This window comes from Aegilops tauschii, chromosome 1 (assembly GCF_002575655.3).
Source record: "Aegilops tauschii subsp. strangulata cultivar AL8/78 chromosome 1, Aet v6.0, whole genome shotgun sequence".
NCBI classification, from domain to species: Eukaryota; Viridiplantae; Streptophyta; class Magnoliopsida; order Poales; family Poaceae; genus Aegilops; species Aegilops tauschii.
Genome location: NC_053035.3, coordinates 500,804,998 through 500,820,886, shown reverse-complemented (window position 1 = coordinate 500,820,886; position 15,889 = coordinate 500,804,998). Strand labels below are relative to the sequence as shown.

Sequence of the window (15,889 nt, the reverse complement as noted above, 5' to 3'; positions counted from 1 at the left end):
AAGCATCTAGATGTTCTTCCTAAACTGAATTCAAGAGTGGAAGAAAACACTCACTAGCTGTGTTTCAGAACCGAGACTCGCTGTAGTACACGCAGTTCCTGCCAGCAACGCTGTTGTAAGGGGGTCCGATCCCATCACGTCGAGAATAGCGCAAGTGCTAAGCATCGTGAAGCAGTGCAGGTTGCCTCCGTTTTCAGGGTACTGAACTATGGCCTCGGCTGAAGCGTCAACAATAGTGTTTGGTTTATCATTGCTAGACGAGCCCCTGAAGTGAGTGGCCAGGACAAGAAGTAGATCAGCAAACGATATGTCAGTGACAGGAGCATTGCTAAAGAAAAGAAGGAAATAGAGGAACGGGGAATGAAACTACGAACTTACCATATGAGGTGGTGAGCGCATTAGCGCCACCCTCTGAGTTACTTCTAGCCCAGTCATCTGACTTAAGGTGCATGGAACCAGAGAGCATCTTCCTGAAGATAGTCATCCCGGGTTGGTTGTGTAGAGGAATGACAGCATGCTTGGGTAAACAGAAGATGCCAAACTAGTTACCCACAGCAGCTAGGTACATGAAGCACCATTTTGTTGGTAACAATTATTGTAGGATCACGCATGCAGGTCCTACAAGATGAACAGCCACGGCATCGGTCTGCGCTTCATCTGGAAACCGGCCACGCTAGAGACACCCGCCGGCCACCACTTCTCCCACCGGCCGTCGCGTCATTGCGAGCCAGAGAGAATTAAAAGAGGATATTCGACCTAGATATCTCTTTTTTTAGTGTGCCTTGGATACCGGACACCACCGACCCATCGGAACAAGTGGGTTGACCCAAAATTGGGTTCCGATGGTTGTAACAGCCATTACCATGGCATGCGCATTTGTGAGGATAGTTAGCCTTGTGTTTATAGAATTATGTAGTGTATTTATCAAAAATCGCCTTTCTTCATGATCAAAATAGAAATGAGGCCGCATGTACACTTTATTTTTCATTGAACCAATAAAATCTAGAGATTCTAATAACAGGCTAAAAGTGTGTCTACCACAAATTGATGCTATTTTAAAAGGCAATGTTGTGTCAGTACAATCTAGAGTTTGTTGGTTCAAATACTATGCTAAATGAAACTATTTGGAAAGTCGATGGAATTGGAATACAATGGAAGAGGAGAGTGCGAGAGGAAACTTCTTCATGTGGGTGAGGCGAATACTACCTCTTGTTTCTTTTTAATTATTTATTGCTCAAGTAATCTTTTTCTATCCCAAACATTAGTCCTATTTACTTTCATTTATTGGGTTATTTATTGCCATATATTCTTACACCCTCCCTCTCAGCCGGTCGGGATTCTCCCGTCCTTCGCCAGGTCAGGCGGACGCGGATGTAGAAAAGTGGACGCGGAGGCACGCGAGTTCCACGTGGGCGCGCAAGCCTGCCACGCTACAGACACCCGCAAGCCGCCGCTTCTCCCACCGACATTACCTCCTCATCTGCTGTAGCGACCCGACCTCAGACACAGTACTTGAGGATTTATAACAGAGTTAAATCACATGTATAAAATAACGTAAATACTATTACCTCAATCCGAATAGCGGAAGTAACAACAAGGTTGTGGATTCCCATCAACACCAATGGTAAAGTTGAGTGTACCAATCATAACCCTAACGGATCACTTACTCGTCATAAGATTCCTGCAACATGATACGTTGCACCCATGTAGGTCAGTACATTCAATGTACTGGCAAATTCACACCATAGGATAATGATGAATAATAGCTATCTCTACATGCATATTTGGCTGGTGGAAAGCTCTAAGTTTATTTTTGCATAAAGCCAATTTTTTCCTACAACAAAGGAATATATTTTATTTAACTACGAAGTTGGTTGAAAATATATAGAAGGTTCCTCCAACTCAATCCCAAATTAAAATTAATAAGCCAACAAATTAATTAAGTAAAGTGTTGAGATCAATATGATAATCCAAGTACTAGAGACTCAAGACGTCCATAACCGGGGACACGGCTAATCATGATTAGTTTATACACTCTGCACAGGTTGGCGCACTTTTCCCCACAAGACTCGATCTCCTCCGTTGAATTTATTGCACTACATGGTGTTTGAGAGACGGATGACCGAGACACAGTCTTTCAGAAGCATTAACTCTTTACTCTGAGTAGACAGTAACACCTACATCCCCTACATCTGCTAGCCTACCACTGAAAGAGGTCACACAAAATACTCAACTATGCCAGAGCCCATAATGGCTTATGGCTGCACACGGAAGTTTCTAGCATGAATAATCTTATGATCCCTTTGGCAGTCCATAGGATGATCACACGGGTACTCCGGGATCCCCTTGGGCAAGCACTGGGTTCTCCAGGTGCCCCGGCAAATCACTGGGTGCTCTAGGGTGCCCCAACCATTCCACCCAGATGTGTATTAAAGTAGCCACCTTAAGTTAACCCATAATTATTATATCTCTCACATCTTTCATGAATTCTCTCGAACCAAACCACGTCTACGAGCATAGCAAAGCAGTATAAGCGTAACGTAGTAACACCCAAGGGTTTGAATATAAGACAATAGGTTCCTATCCCATCAACTACTTCCCAGTACCCACATGTTATCAAACCTACTCATGCAATGTTTGAGGGTTGAAACTAATGCATAAAAAACTGGGTAATAAAGGGATATGTTCAAAGTGTGAACTTGCCTGTACTGTTGATGAAGATGATTCGCACTCATAACTCCTGATAGTTCTACTCGTCACACTCTAGTCAATCTATCGTGAGCAAGCAATTGCATACATAAGCACTCATGCAAAAGAATCGAAGAAAACATCTCGGAAAACTTCGAAAACAAGCAAACAACTCTTGCAACAGAAAACAATTTCTAACAGCACCAAAATTAAGTGAATTTGGCCTTATCAGAAAGTTTAGGTCAAGAGCTTTGATTTGCAAAAAGAATCCACTAAATCGGAGTTATAAAACTCAAGTTATGAAGAAAAGAAGTTTGAATTCAAATCTGTTTGAAATCAAATATTAAACTTTCAAAAATATGTTCAAGTTGATTATCTGGATAGAGGAGATCATGACGAAGAAGTGGGCATTGGTTTCGTTGGATTTGGACAATCGAGCAAAAAGTTGTGAGGGTTTGAAACAGAGGGACTAATCTATAAATAAAAATATTCACGGATGGGTCCCTGGCCGAAAATAACAAGAAAAAGAAAAATTCTACCGAACGAACGTTCGCTAAATAGATCTACAGAATGAAAATTGTTCGCTAAAACTACTGAACGGAAAACGTTCGCTAACTAAAAAGAAACGAAACCGGTTTTGAAACGAAAACCAAAAACTAAAAAAGCTAAAAAGAAAACCGGGCGAACCGGGCGGTTTATACCGGTTTAGGTGAGTTGGATGCGGATCGGATCGGGCGTCGGCGGCTATCGGCTCCGGCGACGGTTGGCGGTGGCGCGGGGCGGCGGCGACTTCACGCGGCGACGGGTAAGGCGCGGGCAGCGGCGCAGGCGAGCGGCGAGGTGGGGCGGCAGCTACGGCGACGACAGGATCTGCGGCGGCGGCGCGGCAAAGGCGGCGGGAGGAGGCAGCGGCTGACGAGGAGAGAGGGGCGGCCGGGCCTCACCTTTTAAAGCCCAGAATTTTTGAATTAGACCGGGCTACTTTGAAATCTGATGGTGTTTTTCGCAGGGCGGACGACGGCTTGGGCGAGGGGCTCCGAGGTCGTGGCGGCGCCGAACTCCGGCGGGAGTCCCGCTCGGGCACGCGAGGAAGAAGGCAGCGCGGGCGTTTGGGCCAGCTGGGCTTCGGCCCAGTCGGTCCGAAGAGATTATTTCTTTAAAACAGAGAGAAAAAGAAAAGAAAAAGATAATAAAATAAAATAAAATATTATATAGGAATATTATATATCATAATTTTTAGAAAAATATTTTCTTCAGCATGAACATTTTTCTGGCATCGAATAAAATCTACAAAAATTGCAATAAATCAAACAGTGCTACTGCTGTTATAAAACCTCACAAAATCATTATTAAAAAAACCAAAATAAATTCAAATTTATTTCTCTCCAATTTTTTGATGTAGGGAATCATTTTATCCTATTTTCCATATATTTTATTTTTGGAGAAAAATAATTTGAATAAAACCCAAATAACTCCAAATTGAAAATTATTTCCAAAGGACTTTAAATTTGATCCTTTTAAACTTCCAACTCATATTTCATATGTTTTGAAGAAGTCATTTTATCTTCTCATGAAAATCATTGAGTTGCTTAAAGTTTCTAAATTTAAATATTTCCAAATGGAATTCAAATCTTTTCAAAAACCCTTTTTGATTTATTTAAATGGAAGAAGTCATATCATCTTCACTCCAGGGTTTTGTGATGAAAATAATTTGAATTCATGGAGATCATAAAAGCAAGATGAAAGTTTGGGAAATTGCTTTTATTCCCTCTCATTTAACTTTCAAAAAAATTCAAATTTCACTCAATTTCGCACAACCAATCACACCACAATCAATCAAATCTATTTATTTAATATAACATTCCAAAATTTCGAATTTTGGGATGTTACAAACCTACCACCCTTAAAATGAATCTCGTCCTCGAGATTCGGAGAGGCTAGAAAGAAATAGGTTAGGTTCGGGGGTCTTCCAAAAATCCATCGATCGTCTCAGGGTTCTGGGGTGCTACCGCCCTTAGAAGCATGGTTACGGTTCCATCAAAACTCATATACTCCATCCTTTTTGTTGGCAGTGTCAATTTTTCTCAGATTCTCGGGAAAAATTCCTTCTCTGGGCTCTTCCGGTAGTGGCATAACCTTTTCCTCAATTCTTGTGTCCTTTCATCTTGGTACGATTCTTATGTGACTGGGTCTTCTTAGCTGACAGGTCTGGCGCCAATACTAAACAACTACCGATATCTCATGGTGGTCAACAATTTATGGTTTCTCCTGCAGGAAATGGGTCTGGGCTTCATTCTCACCGTATGACCTACGATTGGCAACAACTGCCTAGTACAAGGGAAAAATGTCATACCATTCTAAGGTTTAAACAGGGTTTTGATCATCGTCTCTCTACTATGGGTAAGTCACTTAGATTTACCATCCCATATAGCAAGGCGAATAATAAGAGTAAGTCGGTATGGTGATCAATCCATCCCCCACCCAAATCATTACCTTGTATATGGTTTAGCGAATCTCGCATTCTAACACTCGGTCATCCTCACAAGCATTGCAGAATTTCACTTGTCGACGAACTAAGTTCGGATAAATCCATTGATTCTGCAAGCCAAACAAACAACTATCGTTTCTTCACAACTCTCAGGTTTTGCGTTACTCCTATAAGATCGTCTGTTGATAAAGTCGTAACTTCTTCCAGGGTTTTTCCTTCAGCAAGAGTGTGCTTGCTTCTTGGCAGGTCCTGGGGCCTGTGGGTTATGGCCCATCTCATCACTTGTAAACCTTGAACTCATCATCGGGGCAACTGATCATTATTCCAACATCCAGCTTCCTAGCATTCTTAAATCCATCCAATTGTACTGTCTCCCTTCCTTCTATTGGTTCCAAACTAAGACGTGATTACTCAGACTCATCATGGAGTTACGATTGCACCATATTACCAACATTCTACCTCCTTTATATCCAATAGTACTTCATCCCTTCATACTCTTGGGGTATCCCACATATCAAGACAAAACTCGTATTTATTTTGTTCGACGTCCACTCAGTGAAATATCATTATCTTTTCCAGGGGTCAAGTGTTCTCACAGGGTACTACCACCCTTGGAATGCACAAATTCTTCCATAGACCATATTTCTCATATCCTCGAAAATGGTTAAAATCTTTCTTCATAGAGTAACTACTCATAAAATCCAACTCCGTACCAACGATGCTAACTTTATTGATTCTCACATTATTACACTCTCCAGCATTTCCATTACATGCCTCTACTCAACACCTCAATACAAAAGAATTGTTCCCACTACTACTACTATATTTCTCACAGACTCAACTCTTTATCACAAGTCTCCTTCTCTTTGGGACAATCCCTGGCAAAGTGCCCTGCTTCATTACAACGGAAACATATTACTCCTAACAACTCTTGAGGTTTCCTTGTGATTTCAAGGCCTCCTTAGGTCCTCAGCTTCCTTTTTGGGCAACTACTGAAGTAGTGCCCTGAATCTTTGCACCTGAAACAGGTGATATGCCTCAGGTCCATCTTTGTAGAAATTGGGTTGTTCCTGGGATCCAATCTATTTCTCTTCCTGGACTTTTCCGTGCCAATCAGGGCTTCTATTTCCTGTGGGTCATACTCTACTTCCTCTGCCGGGAATTCTACTAGGTCCCCATTCAGACAACTCTGGGACATGTGTCCTTCTTCTACACATGAATAAGACTTGGCGCAGGGTTTAATTGGCTCTTCTTCGGGTGTGTCCTCCACCTCTTCCTTCATCACAGGTTCTTCTAGAATTTCCATGAGGGCTCCTTTCATTACTTCTTTCTTCTGCTGGATGGTTCTTTGTACCATGGGGTAAATGTGACACTGAGCAGGGTAGTGGGTAGTCCCTTCACACAAGAAACAAGTAATCTGCCTAGTTGGGCATTCTTCAGCTTGGTGATTTCCTTCACAATGAGGGCATTCATCCTTGTGTTCTTTATGGTTGTGTCCTATTTCTCCACAGAGCTTGCATGCACAAGGTTTCTTCATATCATTTCCATAAGGCTTCAACTTCTGGGACACAAGCCGAGACTTTAGCAGAGTCAACTTAAATTCTTCCCAAGTGGTTACTCCTTTCCATCCATTGATGTTTTGGTACCTCCTCCACCGAGTAGCAGCACCTCTTTCAAAGCACTGAAGAGCATGCTGGGTCATAACCTTTCCGGCTATAGTGTTATTCTTCATGTGATCTTCCATGTTCTGAATCCATCGGTCTGTCTCCAATTGGCTTATCGGCCCCGGAAATGTGAGTTTATCTCCATTCATCCTCTATTGGTTCCAAGGGTTTTGGGGTGGGATAAGAGATATAGAGAGGGATACACACAATACAAACAATAGTTTTGAAAAGACAGATTTTATTTTGTGGCTGTCGAAAAAACATCAAACAAATGACAGCTCACAATCGTCGCATCTAACGTAAGTATATAATAGGGGTTTGGTCTTCTAAAGGTAAATAAATCTTTCAAAGTCACCAAACTCTTCAAGTCTTGTTCATGTCTCCGATGGCTTCTTCCGATCGTGCTTGTCCTTCTAGAGTTCTTTTACCAGATCATCTCTGTTGACGCGAAGTCTCTCGTCACATCCTTTAATACTCTGGAGTTGCGTTCCACACTTCTGGGTTTCAAACTCCTTGGCATGAACCATGGTCCTACTGTCCTTCAGCTCCTGACGAATCTCCGGTATCTCGAGGTTTTGCTCCTCCAGCTTGGCTACTTTCAGCTTCTGGTCCTGAGTTATTCACGAAAATCTTCCTTGTTGAATAAGGCTTCCAGAAGGTCTATTTTAAAATTCTTGATGTAATAGTCCAGATCCTGGTGATATACCAGCTAAAGTTAAAAGTGCATCCTTTGCTGATAAATGCTCCATTAGCCTTCTACCATCCAATCCTTCCGTCGAAATGCATGCTTAACTCAGTATGGTGACAATAGCATAAGCGGGCGATAACATCATGGGTAGCCGTGTTTGTGTCCATGTTATTGCCATGACCTATCATTCCATAGTTGATATCTCCTGCCTTAGGTTTTTCTTGATAAAAACTTTGAGTTTTTAACGCTCCATGTTCTGGTCTTTCTCCAACACACCTTGATCTCGGGTCTTGACAGCTTCAATAGTCTGACAAGTTCCCTAAGGGTAGCCTTCCTAGGTCATATCAATCTGGAAATTCTTCAGAACCTTCAAATTCTCCTAGTCTTCGGAGTCTTCCACCGTTGTAGTTTCCATTATTATAATGCTGGGTAAAATCCTCTTCATTCCGAAGTGGTCTTAGTTGTCCGATATCTTGTACTTTCTTGGAGTGGTCTCATCAGTTGAATCTTCGTGTGGTCAAAAAGGGGAAAGGGGTATAGTCTAACTAAAAGGGTATTTGAATAAGCTTAGAAGAGAAGAGAGGTAAAAGATCCTTTTGAAGATAAAGTTTTTAGAGAAAATCTTTCCTATGGGCTTGCCAGTTTCTAGGGGTCACGTCCTATAGTCAACATGTCCTCTGATACCATCTTGTAGCGACCCAACCTCAGACGGTCAAGTCTCTGTGCTTAAGTATCATCCCTAGATCGGTATGCTGACACACACAGTAGTCGAGGATTTATAACAGATGTAAATCACATGTATAAAGTAACGTAAATACTATTACCTCAATCCGAATAGCGGAAGTAACAACAAGGTTGTGGATTCCCATCAACACCAACGGCAAAGTTGACTGTAGAAATTCTAACCCTAACGTATCACTTACTCGTCGTAAGATTCCTGCAACATGAGACGTTGCAGCCATGTAGGCCAGTACATTGAATGTACTGACAAATTCACACCACAGGATAATGATGAATAATAGCTATCACTACATGCATATTTGGCTGGTGGAAAGCTCTAAGTTTTTTTTTGCATAAAGCCAATTTTTCCCTACAACAAAGGAATATATTTTATTTAACTACCAAGTTGGTTGAAAATATTGAGAAGGTTCCTCCAACTCAATCCCAAATTAAAATTAATAACCCAACAAATTAATTAAGTAAAGTGTTGAGATCAACATGATAATCCAAGTACCAGAGACTCAAGACGTCCATAACCAGGGACACGGCTAATCATGATTAGTTTATACACTCTGCAGAGGTTTGCGCACTTTTCCCCACAAGACTCGATCTCCTCCGTTGAATTTCTCACACTACATGGTGTTTGAGAAACGGATGACCGAGACACAGTCTTTCAGAAGCATTAACTCTTTACTCTGGGTAGATAGTACCACCTACATCCCCCACATCTGCTAGCCTACCACTGAAAGAGCTCACACAACATACTCAACTATGCCAGAGCCCATAATGGCTTGTGGCTGCACATGAAAGTTTCTAGCATGAATAATCTTATGATCCCTTTGAGCCTGGGTGGCATTCCATAGGATGATCACACGGGTACTCCAGGATCCCCTTGGGCAAGCACTGGGTTCTCCAGGTGCCCGGGCAAACCACTGGGTGCTCCAGGGTGCCCCAACCATTCCACCCAGATGTGTATTAAAGTAGCCACCTTAAGTTAACCCATAATTATTATATCTCTCACATCTTTCATGAATTCTCTCGAACCAAACCACGTCTACGAGCATAGCAAAGCAGTATAAGCGTAACGTAGTAACACCCAAGGGTTTGAATATAAGACAATAGGTTCCTATCCCATCAACTACTTCCCAGTACCCACATGTTATCAAACCTACTCATGCAATGTTTGAGGGTTGAAACTAATGCATAAAAAACTGGGTAATAAAGGGATATGTTCAAAGTGTGAACTTTCCTGTACTGTTGATGAAGATGATTCGCACTCATAACTCCTGATAGTTCTACTCGTCACACTCTGGTCAATCTATCGTGAGCAAGCAATTGCATACATAAGCACTCATGCAAAAGAATCGAAGAAAACATCTCGGAAAACTTCGAAAACAAGCAAACAACTCTTGCAACAGAAAACAATTCTAACAGTACCAAAATTAAGTGAATTTGGCCTTATCAGAAAGTTTAGGTCAAGAGCTTCGATTTGCAAAAAGAATCAACTAAATCGGAGTTATAAAACTCAAGTTATGAACAAAAGAAGTTTGAATTCAAATCTGTTTGAAATCAAATTTTAAACTTTCAAAAATATGTTCAAGTTGATTATCTGGATAGAGGAGATCATGACGAAGAAGTGGGCATTGGTTTCGTTGGATTTGGACAATCGAGCAAAAAGTTGTGAGGGTGTGAAATAGAGGGACTAATCTGTAAATAAAAATATTCACGGATGGGTCCCTGGACGAAAATAACAAGAAAAAGAAAAATTCTACCGAACGGACGTTCGCTAAATAGATCTACAGAACGAAAATTGTTCGCCAAAACTACTAAACGGAAAACGTTCGCTAACTAAAAAGAAACGAAACTGGTTTTGAAACGAAAACCAAAAACTAAAACATCTAAAAACAAAACCGGGCGAACCGGGTGGTTTATACCGGTTCAGGCGAGTTGGCTGCGGATCGGATCGGGCGTCGGCGGTGATCGGCTCCGGCGACGGTTGGCGGTGGCGCGGGGCGGCGGCGACTCCACGCGGCGGCGGGGCAAGGCGCGGGCGGCGGCGCAGGCGAGCGGCGAGGTGTGGCGGCGGCTACGGCGGTGACACGATCTGCTGCGGCGGCGAGGCAAAGGCGGCGGGAGGCGGCGGTGACTTATGAGGAGAGACGGGCGGCCGGACCTCGCCTTTTAAAGGCCAGGGGGGCGGACGGCGGCTTGGGCGAGGGGCTTCGAGGTCGTGGCGGCGCCGGACTCCGGGGGGAGTACCGCTCGGGCACGCGAGGAAGAAGGCGGCGCGGGCGTCTGGGCTGGCTGGGCTTCGGCCCAGTCAGTCCGAAGAGATTTTTTAAAACAGAGAGAAAAAGAAAAGAAAAGAAAATATTATATATCAAAATTTTCAGAAAAATATTTTCTTCAGCATGAACATTTTTCTGGCGTCAAATAAAATCTTCAAAAATTGCAATAAATGAAACAGTGCTACTACCGCAATAAAACCTCACAAAAATCATTAAAAAAACAAAATAAATTCAAATTTATTTCTCTCCATTTTTTGATGTAGGGAATAATTTTACCCTATTTTCCAAATATTTTATTTTTTGAGAAAACTAATTTGAATAAAACCCAAATAACTCCAAATTGAAAATAATTTCCAAAAGGACTTTAAATTTGATCCTTTTAAACTTCCAACTCATATTTCAGATGTTTTGAAGAAGTCATTTTATCTTCTCTCTTGAAATCATTGAGTTGCTTAAAGTTTCTGAATTTAAAATATTTCCAAATGGAATTCAAATCTTTTCAAAAACCCTTTTTCACTTATTTGAATGGAAGAAGTCATATCATCTTCACTCCAAGGTTTTGTGATGAAAAGAATTTAAATTCATGGAGATCATAAAAGCAAGATGAAAGTTTGGGAAAGTCCTTTTACACCCTCTCATTTAACTTTCAAAACAAATTTCGAATTTCACTCAATTTCACACAAGCAACCACACCACAATCGAACAATCAATCAAATCTATTTATTTAATATAAAATTCCAAAATTTAGAATTTTGGGATGTTACACCAGGCAGGGCAGGCCATCTATCACCCTACATCACACACGTCTCTGCAATGTTTTTCTTCCCAATATATTTATTTTTCTTCCCTTTTTCATTTTTGGAAAAGAAACAGAAATGTTTCTGATTCCAGACCCATTAGTTAACCTAGATTGTACATGTGAATATCGCGACGCACGACAAGAAGATCATGGACCACATGAGATAGTTTCATCCCCAATAAATAAGGGTAAAAAAGAGTTTGCTAGCCTGGTGAGAGCTAGGTTGGATTGACTTCTGCCTGTCGCTCGCTGGTTACAACTGTACTTATCTACATCAATAAGTTAGACGAAGCATCGTTCAGATGGTCACAATTGTTGTTGGATTATGCATGCAGGTCCTAGACGACGAACCACCACCGCGTCGGTATGCACTACATCTGGAAACCAGCCACGCTGGAAACACCCGCTGGCCGCCACTTCTATTTTTTGAGTGTGCCAGGGCAACCGGACACCATCGACCCATCAGAATAGGTGGGTTGACCCAAATTGGGTTCTGATGGATGTAACAGCCATTACGATGGCATGTGCATTTGTGAGGATAGTTATCCTCATATTTATTGTATTATGCAATGTATTAAAAGTCGCCTTTCTTCATACTCGAGATGGAAATGAGGCTGCATTTACAGCTTATTTTTCATTGAACCAATAAAATCTAGAGATTGTAATAACATGCTAAAAGTGTGTCTACCACTAAATGATGCTATTTGAAAAGACAATGTTGTGTTACTACACTCTAGGGTCTATTGGTTCGAACACGATGCTAAATGATGCTATTTGGAAAGACGATGGAATTGGAACACAACGGAAGAGGAGAGCGCAAGAGGAAACTGCTTTTTCTGGGTGATGCAAGTACTACCTCGGTTTCTCTTTCATTATTTATTGCTCAAGTATTTTTTTCTATCCCTAACATTATTCCTTCTTTACATTCATATATTGGGTTATTTATTGCCACATATTTGTACTCCCTTCCTCTCAGTGGTTTGGGTCTCCCCATGCTTTTGCAGGTTAGGCGGACACACGTGCAGTAAACTAGACGCGAAGACGCACGTGGTCCATGTGGGCGCGCAATCCTACCAAGCTGCGGACACCCGTCGGTTGCCGCTTCTCCCACCCGCGTTGCCTCCTTGCCAAGCAGGGTAGGCCATCTACCGCCACATATCACATGTGTCTGTCCAATGCTTTGCTTCCCAATATATTTATTTTTCTTCTATTTTTCATTTTTTGAAAATAAACAGAAATGTTTCTAATTCTGAACCAAGCTAGCATGTACACGTGAAAACCACGACGCACGAGAAGAATATTGCGGACCACATGAGTTAGTTTCAACCCCGACGAATAAGGGTAAATAGAAGATATTGCTAGCCTAGTCAGAGCTAGGTTGGGCTGACTGACTACTTGCCTTTCGCATGTTACAACTGTTATGTACAACAAGCCAGACGGAGCACCGTTAAGATCATGGTAACAATGGTCCTGCAGGTTCTAGACGACGAAGTGCCACAGCATTGTTACGCCCTTCATCTGATAGTTGTTGGAGATCTCCTTGAGCCAGGAGTACCGTGTGTCAACCACACCTGAAATGAGAGGACATTTTCGTCAGCGAGCAAAAGCAAGCATCCAGATGTTCTTCATAAACTGAATTCAAGACTGGAAGTAAACACTCACAAGCTGTATTTGAGAACGAGGACTTTCTATAGTAAGAGTAGTCCCTGCCAGCAGCGCTGTTGTAAGGGGTCCCATCACGTCGAGATTAGCACAAGGGGTAAGCGTCGTGAAGCAGTGCAGGTTGCCTCCGTTTTCAGGCTATAGAACTATGGTCTCGGATGAAGCAATAACAACAGTGTTTGTGTTTATCTTTGCTAGACGAGCCCCTAAAGTGAGTGGTCAGGACAACAAATAGATCGGCAAACGATTTATCAGCGGTAGGAGCATTGCGAAAGAAAAGAAGGAAATAGAGGAAGAAAGAATGAAACTACTAACTTACCATCTGATGTGCTTAGCGCATTAGTTCCACCCTCTAAGTTACTTCTAGCCTAGTCATTCGAATTAAGGTGCATGGGACCGAAGAGCACCTTACTAAAGACGGTCATCCCGGGTTCGTTGTGCAGAGGAATGATAGCAAACTAGTTACCCACAGTAACAAGCTAGATGAAGCGTCGTTCAGATTGTAACAATTGTTGTACTACCACACATGTAGGTCCTAGATGGTGAACCACGACAGCATCAGTATGCACTTCATCCGGAAACCAACAATGTTGTTGACACCTGTCGGCTGCCAATTCTCACTTCGCCCCTCGCCTCCTTGCGAGCCGGAGAGAATTATAACAGGATCTCCTGCCTATATATCTCATTTTTGAGTGTGCCATGGCAGCCGGACAACACCGACCCATCAGAAAACGAGGGTCGACCCAAATTTGCGCTCCGATGGATGTAACAGCAATTAGCATGGCATGTCCATTTATGAGGATAGTTAGCCTCGTGTTCATCAAATTATGCAGTGTATTTATCAAAAATCGCCTTTCTTCATGCTCGAAATAGATATGAAGAGACAATAAAATCCAGAGATTCTAATAAAATCTAGAGATTCTAATAACGTGCTAAAAGTGTGTATGCCACTAATTGATTTTATTTGAAGAGACAATGTTGTGTCAGTACTGTCTAGAGTCTATTGGTTAAAATACTATGCTAAATGAAGCTAGACAGAGCGCCGTACAGATCATGGTAACAATGGTCATGCAGGTTCCAAGAGGACGAAGTGTGATGTCATCGTTACACCCTTCATCCAGAATTTGTTGGGGATCTCCTGGAGCTAGGAGTACCGTGCACCAACCACACCTGAAACTAGAGGACGTTTTCGTCAGCGACCAGAAACAAGCATCTAGATGTTCTTCATAAACTAAATTCAAGGCTGGAAGAAAACACTCACCAGCTGTGCTTTAGAATCGAGACTCGCTGTAGTACGCGCAGTTCCTGCCAGCAACGCTGTTGTAAGGGGGTCCCATCACGTCGAGAATAGCGCAAGTGCTAAGCACCTTGAAGCACTGTAGGTTGCCTCTGTTTTCAGGGTACATAATTATGGCCTCGGCTGAAGCGTCAACAATAGTGTTTGTGTTTATCATTGCTAGACGAGCCCCTGAAGTGAGTGGTCAGGACAAGTAGTAGATCAGCAAACGATTTGTCAACGACATGAGCATTGCTAAAGAAAATAAGGAAATAGAGGAACGGGGAAAGAAGCTACGAACTTACCATATGAGGTGATGAGCGCATTAGCGCCATCCTCTGAGTTACTTCTAGCCCAGTCATCCGACTTAAGGTGCATGGAACCAAAGAGCATCTTCCTGAAGACAGTCATCCCGGGTTGGTTGTGCAGAGGAATGAGAGCATGCTTGGGTAAACAGAAGATGCCATACTAGTTACCCACAGCAACTAGTTAGATGAAGCACCATTCAGATAGTAACAATCGTTGTAGGATCACACATGCAGGTACTAGAAGACGAACCGCCATGGTATCGGTCTGCACTTCATCTGGAAACCAGCCACGCCAGAGACACCCGCCGGCCGCCACTTCTCCCTCCGCCCGTCGCCTCCTTGCCAGCTAGAGAGAATAAAAAGAGGGTCTCCTTCCAAGATATATCTTATTTTTAGTGTGCCTAGGATGCCGGACACCACCGTCCCATCGGAACAGGTAGGTCGACCCAAATTTGGGTCCCGATGGTTGTAACAGCCATTACCATGGCATGCGCATTTGTGAGGATAGTTAGCCTCGTGTTTATAGAATTTTGTAGTGTATTTATTAAAAATCGCCTTTCCTCATGCTCGAAATAGAAATGAGGCCGCATGTACACCTTATTTTTCTTTGAACCAATAAAATCTAGAGATTCTAATAACATGCTAAAAGTGTGTCTACCACTAATTGATGCTATTTTAAAAGACAATGTTGTGTCACTACTCTCTAGAGTTTGTTGGTTCAAATACTATGCTAAATGAAGTTATTTTGAAAGTCCATGGAATTGGAACACAATGGACGAGGAGAGCACAAGTGGAAACTTCTTCCTGTGGGTAAGGTGAATACTACCTCTGGTTTCTTTTTAATTATTTATTGCTCAAGTATTCTTTTTCTATTCAAAACATTATTCCTCTTTACTTTCATTTATTGGGTTAATTATTGCCATATATTCTTACACCCTCCCTCTCAGCCATTTGGGTCTCTCCCATCCTTCACCAGGTCAGACGGATGGGCATGCAGTAAAGTGGACGCGGAGGCATGCACGTTCCACGTGGGTCTCTACCACCTGTGTTGCCTCCTCACCAGGCACGGCAGCCCATTTATCACCCTACATCACATGTGTCTGTCCAGTGTTTTGCTTCCCAATACATTTATTTTTCTTCCCTTTTTCATTTTTGGAAAAGAAACGTAAATGTTTGTGATTCCAGACCCATTAGTTAAGTTAGATTGTACACGTGAATATCGCGATGCACTACAAGAAGATCACGGACAACATGCGATAGTTTCATCCCCGATAAATAAGGGTAAAAAAGAGTTTGCTAGCCTGGTGA

General features: G+C 42.4%; 1 pseudogene; it reads right to left on the bottom strand.

The window, feature by feature from the left end:
- Positions 1-12,470: 12,470 nt before the first annotated feature.
- On the bottom strand, positions 12,471-14,837 carry LOC123493433 (plant cysteine oxidase 2-like; annotated as a pseudogene).
- Between the last annotated feature and the right edge of the window lie 1,052 nt (positions 14,838-15,889).